Here is a 17,737-nt window from a genome sequence, read left to right on the forward strand (position 1 = left end):
TGCTGGGACATTATACAGTAATGGAGGGATCTGGTGATGACTGGAGAGGTGACACTGCTGGAATGCTGGGACATTATACAGTAATGGAGGGGTCTGGTGATGACTGGAGAGGTGACACTGCTGGGAATGCTGGGACATTATACAGTAATGGAGGGGTCTGGTGATGACTGGAGAGGTGACACTGCTGGGAATGCTGGGACATTATACAGTAATGGAGGGGTCTGGTGATGACTGGAGAGGTGACACTGCTGGGACATTATACAGTAATGGAGGGGTCTGGTGATGACTGGAGAGGTGACCCTGCTGGGACATTATACAGTAATGGAGGGTCTGGTGATGACTGGAGAGGTGACACTGCTGGGAATGCTGGGACATTATACAGTAATGGAGGGGTCTGGTGATGACTGGAGAGGTGACACTGCTGGGAATGCTGGGACATTATACAGTAATGGAGGGGTCTGGTGATGACTGGAGAGGTGACACTGCTGGGACATTATACAGGTAATGGAGGGGTCTGGTGATGACTGGAGAGGTGACACTGCTGGGAATGCTGGGACATTATACAGTAATGGAGGGGTCTGGTGATGACTGGAGAGGTGACACTGCTGGGACATTATACAGTAATGGAGGGGTCTGGTGATGACTGGAGAGGTGACACTGCTGGGAATGCTGGGACATTATACAGTAATGGAGGGGTCTGGTGATGACTGGAGAGGTGACACTGCTGGGAATGCTGGGACATTATACAGTAATGGAGGGGTCTGGTGATGACTGGAGAGGTGACACTGCTGGGACATTATACAGTAATGGAGGGGTCTGGTGATGACTGGAGAGGTGACACTGCTGGGACATTATACAGTAATGGAGGGGTCTGGTGATGACTGGAGAGGTGACACTGCTGGGAATGCTGGGACATTATACAGTAATGGAGGGGTCTGGTGATGACTGGAGAGGTGACACTGCTGGGACATTATACAGTAATGGAGGGGTCTGGTGATGACTGGAGAGGTGACACTGCTGGGACATTATACAGTAATGGAGGGGTCTGGTGATGACTGGAGAGGTGACACTGCTGGGACATTATACAGTAATGGAAGGGTCTGGTGATGACTGGAGAGGTGACACTGCTGGGACATTATACAGTAATGGAGGGGTCTGGTGATGACTGGAGAGGTGACACTGCTGGGACATTATACAGTAATGGAGGGGTCTGGTGATGACTGGAGAGGTGACACTGCTGGGAATGCTGGGACATTATACAGTAATGGAGGGGTCTGGTGATGACTGGAGAGGTGACACTGCTGGGAATGCTGGGACATTATACAGTAATGGAGGGGTCTGGTGATGACTGGAGAGGTGACACTGCTGGGAATGCTGGGACATTATACAGTAATGGAGGGGTCTGGTGATGACTGGAGAGGTGACACTGCTGGGACATTATACAGTAATGGAGGGGTCTGGTGATGACTGGAGAGGTGACCCTGCTGGGACATTATACAGTAATGGAGGGGTCTGGTGATGACTGGAGAGGTGACCCTGCTGGGAATGCTGGGACATTATACAGTAATGGAGGGGTCTGGTGATGACTGGAGAGGTGACACTGCTGGGAATGCTGGGACATTATACAGTAATGGAGGGGTCTGGTGATGACTGGAGAGGTGACACTGCTGGGACATTATACAGTAATGGAGGGGTCTGGTTATGACTGGAGAGGTGACACTGCTGGGAATGCTGGGACATTATACAGTAATGGAGGAGTCTGGTGATGACTGGAGAGGTGACACTGCTGGGACATTATACAGTAATGGAGGGGTCTGGTGATGACTGGAGAGGTGACACTGCTGGGACATTATACAGTAATGGAGGGGTCTGGTGATGACTGGAGAGGTGACACTGCTGGGAATGCTGGGACATTATACAGTAATGGAGGGGTCTGGTGATGACTGGAGAGGTGACACTGCTGGGACATTATACAGTAAAGGAGGGGTCTGGTGATGACTGGAGAGGTGACACTGCTGGGACATTATACAGTAATGGAGGGGTCTGGTGATGACTGGAGAGGTGACACTGCTGGGAATGCTGGGACATTATACAGTAATGGAGGGGTCTGGTGATGACTGGAGAGGTGACACTGCTGGGACATTATACAGTAATGGAGGGGTCTGGTGATGACTGGAGAGGTGACACTGCTGGGAATGCTGGGACATTATACAGTAATGGAGGGGTCTGGTGATGACTGGAGAGGTGACACTGCTGGGACATTATACAGTAATGGAGGGATCTGGTGATGACTGGAGAGGTGACACTGCTGGGAATGCTGGGACATTATACAGTAATGGAGGGGTCTGGTGATGACTGGAGAGGTGACACTGCTGGGAATGCTGGGACATTATACAGTAATGGAGGGGTCTGGTGATGACTGGAGAGGTGACACTGCTGGGACATTATACAGTAATGGAGGGGTCTGGTGATGACTGGAGAGGTGACCCTACTGGGACATTATACAGTAATGGAGGGGTCTGGTGATGACTGGAGAGGTGACACTGCTGGGAATGCTGGGACATTATACAGTAATGGAGGGGTCTGGTGATGACTGGAGAGGTGACACTGCTGGGAATGCTGGGACATTATACAGTAATGGAGGGGTCTGGTGATGACTGGAGAGGTGACACTGCTGGGACATTATACAGTAATGGAGGGGTCTGGTGATGACTGGAGAGGTGACACTGCTGGGAATGCTGGGACATTATACAGTAATGGAGGAGTCTGGTGATGACTGGAGAGGTGACACTGCTGGGACATTATACAGTAATGGAGGGGTCTGGTGATGACTGGAGAGGTGACACTGCTGGGACATTATACAGTAATGGAGGGGTCTGGTGATGACTGGAGAGGTGACACTGCTGGGAATGCTGGGACATTATACAGTAATGGAGGGGTCTGGTGATGACTGGAGAGGTGACACTGCTGGGACATTATACAGTAAAGGAGGGGTCTGGTGATGACTGGAGAGGTGACACTGCTGGGACATTATACAGTAATGGAGGGGTCTGGTGATGACTGGAGAGGTGACACTGCTGGGAATGCTGGGACATTATACAGTAATGGAGGGGTCTGGTGAAGACTGGAGAGGTGACACTGCTGGGAATGCTGGGACATTATACAGTAATGGAGGGGTCTGGTGATGACTGGAGAGGTGACACTGCTGGGACATTATACAGTAATGGAGGGGTCTGGTGATGACTGGAGAGGTGACACTGCTGGGACATTATACAGTAATGGAGGGGTCTGGTGATGACTGGAGAGGTGACACTGCTGGGAATGCTGGGACATTATACAGTAATGGAGGGGTCTGGTGATGACTGGAGAGGTGACCCTGCTGGGAATGCTGGGACATTATACAGTAATGGAGGGGTCTGGTGATGACTGGAGAGGTGACACTGCTGGGACATTATACAGTAATGGAGGGGTCTGGTGATGACTGGAGAGGTGACACTGCTGGGACATTATGCAGTAATGGAGGGGTCTGGTGATGACTGGAGAGGTGACACTGCTGGGAATGCTGGGACATTATACAGTAATGGAGGGGTCTGGTGATGGCTGGAGAGGTGACACTGCTGGGAATGCTGGGACATTATACAGTAATGGAGGGGTCTGGTGATGACTGGAGAGGTGACACTGCTGGGAATTCTGGGACATTATACAGTAATGGAGAGGTCTGGTGATGACTGGAGAGGTGACACTGCTGGGACATTATACAGTAATGGAGGGGTCTGGTGATGACTGGAGAGGTGACAATCCTGGGAATGCTGGGACATTATACAGTAATGGAGGGGTCTGGTGATGACTGGAGAGGTGACCCTGCTGGGAATGCTGGGACATTATACAGTAATGGAGGGGTCTGGTGATCACTGGAGAGGTGACACTGCTGGGAATGCTGGGACATTATACAGTAATGGAGGGGTCTTGTGATGACTGGAGAGGTGACACTGCTGGGACATTATACAGTAATGGAGGGGTCTGGTGATGACTGGAGAGGAGACAATCCTGGGAATGCTGGGACATTATACAGTAATGGAGGGGTCTGGTGATGACTGCAGAGGTGACACTGCTGGGACATTATACAGTAATGGAGGGGTTTGGTGATGACTGGAGAGGTGACACTGCTGGGAATGCTGGGACATTATACAGTAATGGAGGGGTCTGGTGATGACTGGAGAGGTGACACTGCTGGAATGCTGGGACATTATACAGTAATGGAGGGGTCTGGTGATGACTGGAGAGGTGACACTGCTGGAAATGCTGGGACATTATACAGTAATGGAGGGGTCTGGTGATGACTGGAGAGGTGACACTGCTGGGAATTCTGGGACATTATACAGTAATGGAGGGGTCTGGTGATGACTGGAGAGGTGACACTGCTGGGAATGCTGGGACATTATACAGTAATGGAGGGGTCTGGTGATGACTGGAGAGGTGACACTGCTGGGAATGCTGGGACATTATACAGTAATGGAGGGGTCTGGTGATGACTGGAGAGGTGACACTGCTGGGAATGCTGGGACATTATACAGTAATGGAGAGGTCTGGTGATGACTGGAGAGGTGACACTGCTGGGACATTATACAGTAATGGAGGGGTCTGGTGATGACTGGAGAGGTGACACTGCTGGGAATGCTGGGACATTATACGATAATGGAAGGGTCTGGTGATGACTGGAGAGGTGACACTGCTGGGACATTATACAGTAATGGAGGAGTCTGGTGATGACTGGAGAGGTGACACTGCTGGGAATGCTGGGACATTATACAGTAATGGAGGGGTCTGGTGATGACTGGAGAGGTGACACTGCTGGGAATGCTGGGACATTATACAGTAATGGAGGGGTCTGGTGATGACTGGAGAGGTGACACTGCTGGGACATTATACAGTAATGGAGGGGTCTGGTGATGACTGGAGAGGTGACACTGCTGGGACATTATACAGTAATGGAGGGGTCTGGTGATGACTGGAGAGGTGACACTGCTGGGAATGCTGGGTCATTATACAGTAATGGAGGGGTCTGGTGATGACTGGAGAGGTGACACTGCTGGGACATTATACAGTAATGGAGGGGTCTGGTGATGACTGGAGAGGTGACACTGCTGGGAATGCTGGGACATTATACAGTAATGGAGGGGTCTGGTGATGACTGGAGAGGTGACACTGCTGGGAATGCTGGGACATTATACAGTAATGGAGGGGTCTGGTGATGACTGGAGAGGTGACACTGCTGGGAATGCTGGGACATTATACAGTAAAGGAGGGGTCTGGTGATGACTGGAGAGGTGACACTGCTGGGACATTATACAGTAATGGAGGGGTCTGGTGATGACTGGAGAGGTGACACTGCTGGGACATTATACAGTAATGGAGGGGTCTGGTGATGACTGGAGAGGTGACACTGCTGGGAATGCTGGGACATTATACAGTAATGGAGGGGTCTGGTGATGACTGGAGAGGTGACACTGCTGGGACATTATACGGTAATGGAGGGGTCTGGTGATGACTGGAGAGGTGACACTGCTGGGACATTATACAGTAATGGAGGGGTCTGGTGATGACTGGAGAGGTGACACTGCTGGGACATTATACGGTAATGGAGGGGTCTGGTGATGACTGGAGAGGTGACACTGCTGGGAATGCTGGGACATTATACAGTAATGGAGGGGTCTGGTGATGACTGGAGAGGTGACACTGCTGGGAATGCTGGGACATTATACAGTAATGGAGGGGTCTGGTGATGACTGGAGAGGTGACACTGCTGGGAATGCCGGGACATTATACAGTAATGGAGGGGTCTGGTGATGACTGGAGAGGTGACACTGCTGGGACATTATACAGTAATGGAGGGGTCTGGTGATGACTGGAGAGGTGACACTGCTGGGACATTATACAGTAATGGAGGGGTCTGGTGATGACTGGAGAGGTGACACTGCTGGGAATGCTGGGACATTATACAGTAATGGAGGGGTCTGGTGATGACTGGAGAGGTGACACTGCTGGGACATTATACAGTAATGGAGGGGTCTGGTGATGACTGGAGAGGTGACACTGCTGGGAATGCTGGGACATTATACAGTAATGGAGGGGTCTGGTGATGACTGGAGAGGTGACATTGCTGGGACATTATACAGTAATGGAGGGGTCTGGTGATGACTGGAGAGGTGACACTGCTGGGACATTATACAGTAATGGAGGGGTCTGGTGATGACTGGAGAGGTGACACTGCTGGGAATGCTGGGACATTATACAGTAATGGAGGGGTCTGGTGATGACTGGAGAGGTGACACTGCTGGGAATGCTGGGACATTATACAGTAATGGAGGGGTCTGGTGATGACTGGAGAGGTGACACTGCTTGGACATTATACAGTAATGGAGGGGTCTGGTGATGACTGGAGAGGTGACACTGCTGGGACATTATACAGTAATGGAGGGGTCTGGTGATGACTGGAGAGGTGACACTGCTGGGACATTATACAGTAATGGAGGGGTCTGGTGATGACTGGAGAGGTGACACTGCTGGGACATTATACAGTAATGGAGGGGTCTGGTGATGACTGGAGAGGTGACACTGCTGGGACATTATACAGTAATGGAGGGATCTGGTGATGACTGGAGAGGTGACACTGCTGGGAATGCTGGGACATTATACAGTAATGGAGGGGTCTGGTGATGACTGGAGAGGTGACACTGCTGGGAATGCTGGGACATTATACAGTAATGGAGGGGTCTGGTGATGACTGGAGAGGTGACACTGCTGGGAATGCTGGGACATTATACAGTAATGGAGGGGTCTGGTGATGACTGGAGAGGTGACACTGCTGGGACATTATACAGTAATGGAGGGGTCTGGTGATGACTGGAGAGGTGACCCTGCTGGGACATTATACAGTAATGGAGGGGTCTGGTGATGACTGGAGAGGTGACACTGCTGGGAATGCTGGGACATTATACAGTAATGGAGGGGTCTGGTGATGACTGGAGAGGTGACACTGCTGGGAATGCTGGGACATTATACAGTAATGGAGGGGTCTGGTGATGACTGGAGAGGTGACACTGCTGGGACATTATACGGTAATGGAGGGGTCTGGTGATGACTGGAGAGGTGACACTGCTGGGAATGCTGGGACATTATACAGTAATGGAGGGGTCTGGTGATGACTGGAGAGGTGACACTGCTGGGACATTATACAGTAATGGAGGGGTCTGGTGATGACTGGAGAGGTGACACTGCTGGGAATGCTGGGACATTATTCAGTAATGGAGGGGTCTGGTGATGACTGGAGAGGTGACACTGCTGGGAATGCTGGGACATTATACAGTAATGGAGGGGTCTGGTGATGACTGGAGAGGTGACACTGCTGGGACATTATACAGTAATGGAGGGGTCTGGTGATGACTGGAGAGGTGACACTGCTGGGACATTATACAGTAATGGAGGGGTCTGGTGATGACTGGAGAGGTGACACTGCTGGGAATGCTGGGACATTATACAGTAATGGAGGGGTCTGGTGATGACTGGAGAGGTGACACTGCTGGGACATTATACAGTAATGGAGGGGTCTGGTGATGACTGGAGAGGTGACACTGCTGGGACATTATACAGTAATGGAGGGGTCTGGTGATGACTGGAGAGGTGACACTGCTGGGACATTATACAGTAATGGAGGGGTCTGGTGATGACTGGAGAGGTGACACTGCTGGGACATTATACAGTAATGGAGGGGTCTGGTGATGACTGGAGAGGTGACACTGCTGGGACATTATACAGTAATGGAGGGATCTGGTGATGACTGGAGAGGTGACACTGCTGGGAATGCTGGGACATTATACAGTAATGGAGGGGTCTGGTGATGACTGGAGAGGTGACACTGCTGGGAATGCTGGGACATTATACAGTAATGGAGGGGTCTGGTGATGACTGGAGAGGTGACACTGCTGGGAATGCTGGGACATTATACAGTAATGGAGGGGTCTGGTGATGACTGGAGAGGTGACACTGCTGGGACATTATACAGTAATGGAGGGGTCTGGTGATGACTGGAGAGGTGACCCTGCTGGGACATTATACAGTAATGGAGGGGTCTGGTGATGACTGGAGAGGTGACACTGCTGGGAATGCTGGGACATTATACAGTAATGGAGGGGTCTGGTGATGACTGGAGAGGTGACACTGCTGGGAATGCTGGGACATTATACAGTAATGGAGGGGTCTGGTGATGACTGGAGAGGTGACACTGCTGGGACATTATACAGTAATGGAGGGGTCTGGTTATGACTGGAGAGGTGACACTGCTGGGAATGCTGGGACATTATACAGTAATGGAGGAGTCTGGTGATGACTGGAGAGGTGACACTGCTGGGACATTATACAGTAATGGAGGGGTCTGGTGATGACTGGAGAGGTGACACTGCTGGGACATTATACAGTAATGGAGGGGTCTGGTGATGACTGGAGAGGTGACACTGCTGGGAATGCTGGGACATTATACAGTAATGGAGGGGTCTGGTGATGACTGGAGAGGTGACACTGCTGGGACATTATACAGTAAAGGAGGGGTCTGGTGATGACTGGAGAGGTGACACTGCTGGGACATTATACAGTAATGGAGGGGTCTGGTGATGACTGGAGAGGTGACACTGCCGGGAATGCTGGGAAATTATACAATAATGGAGGGGTCTGGTGATGACTGGAGAGGTGACCCTGCTGGGAATGCTGGGACATTATACAGTAATGGAGGGGTCTGGTGATGACTGGAGAGGTGACACTGCTGGGAATGCTGGGACATTATACAGTAATGGAGGGGTCTGGTGATGACTGGAGAGGTGACACTGCTGGGACATTATACAGTAATGGAGGGGTCTGGTGATGACTGGAGAGGTGACACTGCTGGGAATGCTGGGACATTATACAGTAATGGAGGGGTCTGGTGATGACTGGAGAGGTGACACTGCTGGGACATTATACAGTAATGGAGGGATCTGGTGATGACTGGAGAGGTGACACTGCTGGGAATGCTGGGACATTATACAGTAATGGAGGGGTCTGGTGATGACTGGAGAGGTGACACTGCTGGGAATGCTGGGACATTATACAGTAATGGAGGGGTCTGGTGATGACTGGAGAGGTGACACTGCTGGGACATTATACAGTAATGGAGGGGTCTGGTGATGACTGGAGAGGTGACCCTACTGGGACATTATACAGTAATGGAGGGGTCTGGTGATGACTGGAGAGGTGACACTGCTGGGAATGCTGGGACATTATACAGTAATGGAGGGGTCTGGTGATGACTGGAGAGGTGACACTGCTGGGAATGCTGGGACATTATACAGTAATGGAGGGGTCTGGTGATGACTGGAGAGGTGACACTGCTGGGACATTATACAGTAATGGAGGGGTCTGGTGATGACTGGAGAGGTGACACTGCTGGGAATGCTGGGACATTATACAGTAATGGAGGAGTCTGGTGATGACTGGAGAGGTGACACTGCTGGGACATTATACAGTAATGGAGGGGTCTGGTGATGACTGGAGAGGTGACACTGCTGGGACATTATACAGTAATGGAGGGGTCTGGTGATGACTGGAGAGGTGACACTGCTGGGAATGCTGGGACATTATACAGTAATGGAGGGGTCTGGTGATGACTGGAGAGGTGACACTGCTGGGACATTATACAGTAAAGGAGGGGTCTGGTGATGACTGGAGAGGTGACACTGCTGGGACATTATACAGTAATGGAGGGGTCTGGTGATGACTGGAGAGGTGACACTGCTGGGAATGCTGGGACATTATACAGTAATGGAGGGGTCTGGTGATGACTGGAGAGGTGACACTGCTGGGACATTATACAGTAATGGAGGGGTCTGGTGATGACTGGAGAGGAGACAATCCTGGGAATGCTGGGACATTATACAGTAATGGAGGGGTCTGGTGATGATCGGAGAGGTGACCCTGCTGGGAATGCTGGGACATTATACAGTAATGGAAGGGTCTGGTGATGACTGGAGAGGTGACACTGCTGGGAATGCTGGGACATTATACAGTAATGGAGGGGTCTGGTGATGACTGGAGAGGTGACACTGCTGGGAATGCTGGGACATTATACAGTAATGGAGGGTCTGGTGATGACTGGAGAGATGACACTGCTGGGAATGCTGGGACATTATACAGTAATGGAGGGGTCTGGTGATGACTGGAGAGGTGACACTGCTGGGAATGCTGGGACATTATACAGTAATGGAGGGGTCTGGTGATGACTGGAGAGGTGACACTGCTGGGAATGCTGGGACATTATACAGTAATGGAGGGGTCTGGTGATGACTGGAGAGGTGACACTGCTGGGAATGCTGGGACATTATACAGTAATGGAGGGGTCTGGTGATGACTGGAGAGGTGACACTGCTGGGAATGCTGGGACATTATACAGTAATGGAGGGGGTCTGGTGATGACTGGAGAGGTGACACTGCTGGGACATTATACAGTAAAGGAGGGGTCTGGTGATGACTGGAGAGATGACACTGCTGGGAATGCTGGGACATTATACAGTAATGGAGGGGTCTGGTGATGACTGGAGAGGTGACACTGCTGGGACATTATACAGTAATGGAGGGGTCTGGTGATGACTGGAGAGGTGACACTGCTGGGACATTATACAGTAATGGAGGGGTCTGGTGATGACTGGAGAGGTGACACTGCTGGGAATGCTGGGACATTATACAGTAATGGAGGGGTCTGGTGATGACTGGAGAGGTGACACTGCTGGGAATGCTGGGACATTATACAGTAATGGAGGGGTCTGGTGATGACTGGAGAGGTGACACTGCTGGGAATGCTGGGACATTATACAGTAATGGAGGGGTCTGGTGATGACTGGAGAGGTGACACTGCTGGGAATGCTGGGACATTATACAGTAATGGAGGGGTCTGGTGATGACTGGAGAGATGACACTGCTGGGAATGCTGGGACATTATACAGTAATGGAGGGGTCTGGTGATGACTGGAGAGGTGACACTGCTGGGACATTATACAGTAATGGAGGGGTCTGGTGATGACTGGAGAGGTGACACTGCTGGGACATTATACAGTAATGGAGGGGTCTGGTGATGACTGGAGAGGTGACACTGCTGGGAATGCTGGGACATTATACAGTAATGGAGGGGTCTGGTGATGACTGGAGAGGTGACACTGCTGGGAATGCTGGGACATTATACAGTAATGGAGGGGTCTGGTGATGACTGGAGAGGTGACACTGCTGGGAATGCTGGGACATTATACAGTAATGGAGGGGTCTGGTGATGACTGGAGAGGTGACACTGCTGGGACATTATACAGTAATGGAGGGGTCTGGTGATGACTGGAGAGGTGACACTGCTGGGACATTATACAGTAATGGAGGGTCTGGTGATGACTGGAGAGATGACACTGCTGGGAATGCTGGGACATTATACAGTAATGGAGGGGTCTGGTGATGACTGGAGAGGTGACACTGCTGGGAATGCTGGGACATTATACAGTAATGGAGGGGTCTGGTGATGACTGGAGAGGTGACACTGCTGGGAATGCTGGGACATTATACAGTAATGGAGGGGTCTGGTGATGACTGGAGAGGTGACACTGCTGGGAATGCTGGGACATTATACAGTAATGGAGGGGTCTGGTGATGACTGGAGAGGTGACACTGCTGGGACATTATACAGTAATGGAGGGGTCTGGTGATGACTGGAGAGGTGACACTGCTGGGAATGCTGGGACATTATACAGTAATGGAGGGGTCTGGTGATGACTGGAGAGGTGACACTGCTGGGACATTATACAGTAAAGGAGGGGTCTGGTGATGACTGGAGAGGTGACACTGCTGGGAATGCTGGGACATTATACAGTAATGGAGGGGTCTGGTGATGACTGGAGAGGTGACACTGCTGGGAATGCTGGGACATTATACAGTAATGGAGGGGTCTGGTGATGACTGGAGAGGTGACACTGCTGGGACATTATACAGTAATGGAGGGGTCTGGTGATGACTGGAGAGGTGACCCTGCTGGGAATGCTGGGACATTATACAGTAATGGAAGGGTCTGGTGATGACTGGAGAGGTGACACTGCTGGGACATTATACAGTAATGGAGGGGTCTGGTGATGACTGGAGAGGTGACACTGCTGGGACATTATACAGTAATGGAGGGGTCTGGGGATGACTGGAGAGGTGACACTGCTGGGAATGCTGGGACATTATACAGTAATGGAGGGGTCTGGTGATGACTGGAGAGGTGACACTGCTGGGAATGCTGGGACATTATACAGTAATGGAGGAGTCTGGTGATGACTGGAGAGGTGACACTGCTGGGAATGCTGGGACATTATACAGTAATGGAGGGGTCTGGTGATGACTGGTGAGGTGACACTGCTGGGACATTATACAGTAATGGAGGGGTCTGGGATGACTGGAGAGGTGACACTGCTGGGAATGCTGGGACATTATACAGTAATGGAGGGGTCTGGTGATGACTGGAGAGGTGACACTGCTGGGAATGCTGGGACATTATACAGTAATGGAGGAGTCTGGTGATGACTGGAGAGGTGACACTGCTGGGAATGCTGGGACATTATACAGTAATGGAGGGGTCTGGTGATGACTGGAGAGGTGACACTGCTGGGACATTATACAGTAATGGAGGGGTCTGGTGATGACTGGAGAGGTGACACTGCTGGGAATGCTGGGACATTATACAGTAATGGAGGGGTCTGGTGATGACTGGAGAGGTGACACTGCTGGGAATGCTGGGACATTATACAGTAATGGAGGGGTCTGGTGATGACTGGAGAGGTGACACTGCTGGACATTATACAGTAATGGAGGGGTCTGGTGATGACTGGAGAGGTGACACTGCTGGGAATGCTGGGACATTATACAGTAATGGAGGGGTCTGGTGATGACTGGAGAGGTGACACTGCTGGGACATTATACAGTAATGGAGGGGTCTGGTGATGACTGGAGAGGTGACACTGCTGGGACATTATACAGTAATGGAGGGGTCTGGCGATGACTGGAGAGGTGACACTGCTGGGAATGCTGGGACATTATACAGTAATGGAGGGGTCTGGTGATGATTGGAGAGGTGACACTGCTGGGACATTATACAGTAATGGAGGGGTCTGGTGATGACTGGAGAGGTGACACTGCTGGGAATGCTGGGACATTATACAGTAATGGAGGGGTCTGGTGATGACTGGAGAGGTGACACTGCTGGGACATTATACAGTAATGGAGGGGTCTGGTGATGACTGGAGAGGTGACACTGCTGGGAATGCTGGGACATTATACAGTAATGGAGGGGTCTGGTGAAGACTGGAGAGGTGACACTGCTGGGAATGCTGGGACATTATACAGTAATGGAGGGGTCTGGTGATGACTGGAGAGGTGACACTGCTGGGACATTATACAGTAATGGAGGGGTCTGGTGATGACTGGAGAGGTGACACTGCTGGGACATTATACAGTAATGGAGGAGTCTGGTGATGACTGGAGAGGTGACACTGCTGGGACATTATACAGTAATGGAGGGGTCTGGTGATGACTGGAGAGGTGACACTGCTGGGAATGCTGGGACATTATACAGTAATGGAGGGGTCTGGTGATGACTGGAGAGGTGACACTGCTGGGACATTATACAGTAATGGAGGGGTCTGGTGATGACTGGAGAGGTGACACTGCTGGGAATGCTGGGACATTATACAGTAATGGAGGGGTCTGGTGATGACTGGAGAGGTGACACTGCTGGGAATGCTGGGACATTATACAGTAATGGAGGAGTCTGGTGATGACTGGAGAGGTGACACTGCTGGGACATTATACAGTAATGGAGGGGTCTGGTGATGACTGGAGAGGTGACACTGCTGGGAATGCTGGGACATTATACAGTAATGGAGGGGGTCTGGTGATGACTGGAGAGGTGACACTGCTGGGAATGCTGGGACATTATACAGTAATGGAGGGGTCTGGTGAAGACTGGAGAGGTGACACTGCTAGGAATGCTGGGACATTATACAGTAATGGAGGGGTCTGGTGATGACTGGAGAGGTGACACTGCTGAGCGGACATTATACAGTAATGGAGGGGTCTGGTGATGACTGGAGAGGTGACACTGCTGGGACATTATACAGTAATGGAGGGGTCTGGTGATGACTGGAGAGGTGACACTGCTGGGAATGCTGGGACATTATACAGTAATGGAGGGGTCTGGTGAAGACTGGAGAGGTGACACTGCTGGGAATGCTGGGACATTATACAGTAATGGAGGGGTCTGGTGATGACTGGAGAGGTGACACTGCTGGGACATTATACAGTAATGGAGGGGTCTGGTGATGACTGGAGAGGTGACACTGCTGGGACATTATACAGTAATGGAGGAGTCTGGTGATGACTGGAGAGGTGACACTGCTGGGACATTATACAGTAATGGAGGGGTCTGGTGATGACTGGAGAGGTGACACTGCTGGGAATGCTGGGACATTATACAGTAATGGAGGGGTCTGGTGATGACTGGAGAGGTGACACTGCTGGGACATTATACAGTAATGGAGGGGTCTGGTGATGACTGGAGAGGTGACACTGCTGGGAATGCTGGGACATTATACAGTAATGGAGGGGTCTGGTGATGACTGGAGAGGTGACACTGCTGGGAATGCTGGGACATTATACAGTAATGGAGGAGTCTGGTGATGACTGGAGAGGTGACACTGCTGGGACATTATACAGTAATGGAGGGGTCTGGTGATGACTGGAGAGGTGACACTGCTGGGAATGCTGGGACATTATACAGTAATGGAGGGGTCTGGTGATGACTGGAGAGGTGACACTGCTGGGAATGCTGGGACATTATACAGTAATGGAGGGGTCTGGTGAAGACTGGAGAGGTGACACTGCTGGGAATGCTGGGACATTATACAGTAATGGAGGGGTCTGGTGATGACTGGAGAGGTGACACTGCTGGGACATTATACAGTAATGGAGGGGTCTGGTGATGACTGGAGAGGTGACACTGCTGGGACATTATACAGTAATGGAGGGATCTGGTGATAACTGGAGAGGTGACAATCCTGGGAATGCTGGGACATTATACAGTAATGGAGGGGTCTGGTGATGGCTGGAGAGGTGACACTGCTGGGAATGCTGGGACATTATACAGTAATGGAGGGGTCTGGTGATGACTGGAGAGGTGACACTGCTGGGAATTCTGGGACATTATACAGTAATGGAGAGGTCTGGTGATGACTGGAGAGGTGACACTGCTGGGACATTATACAGTAATGGAGGGGTCTGGTGATGACTGGAGAGGTGACACTGCTGCGGACATTATACAGTAATGGAGGGTCTGGTGATGACTGGAGAGATGACACTGCTGGGAATGCTGGGACATTATACAGTAATGGAGGGGTCTGGTGATGACTGGAGAGGTGACACTGCTGGGACATTATACAGTAATGGAGGGGTCTGGTGATGACTGGAGAGGTGACACTGCTGGGACATTATACAGTAATGGAGGGGTCTGGTGATGACTGGAGAGGTGACACTGCTGGGAATGCTGGGACATTATACAGTAATGGAGGGGTCTGGTGATGACTGGAGAGGTGACACTGCTGGGAATGCTGGGACATTATACAGTAATGGAGGAGTCTGGTGATGACTGGAGAGGTGACACTGCTGGGAATGCTGGGACATTATACAGTAATGGAGGGGTCTGGTGATGACTGGAGAGGTGACACTGCTGGGACATTATACAGTAATGGAGGGGTCTGGGGATGACTGGAGAGGTGACTGCTGGGAATGCTGGGACATTATACAGTAATGGAGGGGTCTGGTGATGACTGGAGAGGTGACACTGCTGGGAATGCTGGGACATTATACAGTAATGGAGGAGTCTGGTGATGACTGGAGAGGTGACACTGCTGGGAATGCTGGGACATTATACAGTAATGGAGGGGTCTGGTGATGACTGGTGAGGTGACACTGCTGGGACATTATACAGTAATGGAGGGGTCTGGGGATGACTGGAGAGGTGACACTGCTGGGAATGCTGGGACATTATACAGTAATGGAGGGGTCTGGTGATGACTGGAGAGGTGACACTGCTGGGAATGCTGGGACATTATACAGTAATGGAGGAGTCTGGTGATGACTGGAGAGGTGACACTGCTGGGAATGCTGGGACATTATACAGTAATGGAGGGGTCTGGTGATGACTGGAGAGGTGACACTGCTGGGACATTATACAGTAATGGAGGGGTCTGGTGATGACTGGAGAGGTGACACTGCTGGGAATGCTGGGACATTATACAGTAATGGAGGGGTCTGGTGATGACTGGAGAGGTGACACTGCTGGGAATGCTGGGACATTATACAGTAATGGAGGAGTCTGGTGATGACTGGAGAGGTGACACTGCTCGGACATTATACAGTAATGGAGGGGTCTGGTGATGACTGGAGAGGTGACACTGCTGGGAATGCTGGGACATTATACAGTAATGGAGGGGTCTGGTGATGACTGGAGAGGTGACACTGCTGGGACATTATACAGTAATGGAGGAGTCTGGTGATGACTGGAGAGGTGACACTGCTGGGACATTATACAGTAATGGAGGGGTCTGGTGATGACTGGAGAGGTGACACTGCTGGGAATGCTGGGACATTATACAGTAATGGAGGGGTCTGGTGATGACTGGAGAGGTGACACTGCTGGGACATTATACAGTAATGGAGGGGTCTGGTGATGACTGGAGAGGTGACACTGCTGGGAATGCTGGGACATTATACAGTAATGGAGGGGTCTGGTGAAGACTGGAGAGGTGACACTGCTGGGAATGCTGGGACATTATACAGTAATGGAGGGGTCTGGTGATGACTGGAGAGGTGACACTGCTGGGACATTATACAGTAATGGAGGGGTCTGGTGATGACTGGAGAGGTGACACTGCTGGGACATTATACAGTAATGGAGGAGTCTGGTGATGACTGGAGAGGTGACACTGCTGGGACATTATACAGTAATGGAGGGGTCTGGTGATGACTGGAGAGGTGACACTGCTGGGAATGCTGGGACATTATACAGTAATGGAGGGGTCTGGTGATGACTGGAGAGGTGACACTGCTGGGACATTATACAGTAATGGAGGGGTCTGGTGATGACTGGAGAGGTGACACTGCTGGGAATGCTGGGACATTATACAGTAATGGAGGGGTCTGGTGATGACTGGAGAGGTGACACTGCTGGGAATGCTGGGACATTATACAGTAATGGAGGAGTCTGGTGATGACTGGAGAGGTGACACTGCTGGGACATTATACAGTAATGGAGGGGTCTGGTGATGACTGGAGAGGTGACACTGCTGGGAATGCTGGGACATTATACAGTAATGGAGGGGTCTGGTGATGACTGGAGAGGTGACACTGCTGGGACATTATACAGTAATGGAGGGGTCTGGTGATGACTGGAGAGGTGACACTGCTGGGAATGCTGGGACATTATACAGTAATGGAGGGGTCTGGTGAAGACTGGAGAGGTGACACTGCTGGGAATGCTGGGACATTATACAGTAATGGAGGGGTCTGGTGATGACTGGAGAGGTGACACTGCTGGGACATTATACAGTAATGGAGGGGTCTGGTGATGACTGGAGAGGTGACACTG

At 51.1% G+C, this 17,737-nt stretch overlaps 2 protein-coding genes across 3 annotated transcripts in view; one reads left to right on the forward strand and one right to left on the reverse strand.

The window, feature by feature from the left end:
• LOC130296691 (oocyte zinc finger protein XlCOF22-like) overlaps positions 1-17,737 on the reverse strand; it is a 63,945-nt gene that overhangs the window by 22,569 nt on the left and 23,639 nt on the right. The gene's annotated exons all lie outside the window — the stretch shown is intronic.
• LOC130296941 (zinc finger protein OZF-like) overlaps positions 1-17,737 on the forward strand; it is a 34,510-nt gene that overhangs the window by 6,285 nt on the left and 10,488 nt on the right. The gene's annotated exons all lie outside the window — the stretch shown is intronic.

This window comes from Hyla sarda, chromosome 1, assembly GCF_029499605.1.
Source record: "Hyla sarda isolate aHylSar1 chromosome 1, aHylSar1.hap1, whole genome shotgun sequence".
Classification (NCBI taxonomy): domain Eukaryota; kingdom Metazoa; phylum Chordata; class Amphibia; order Anura; family Hylidae; genus Hyla; species Hyla sarda.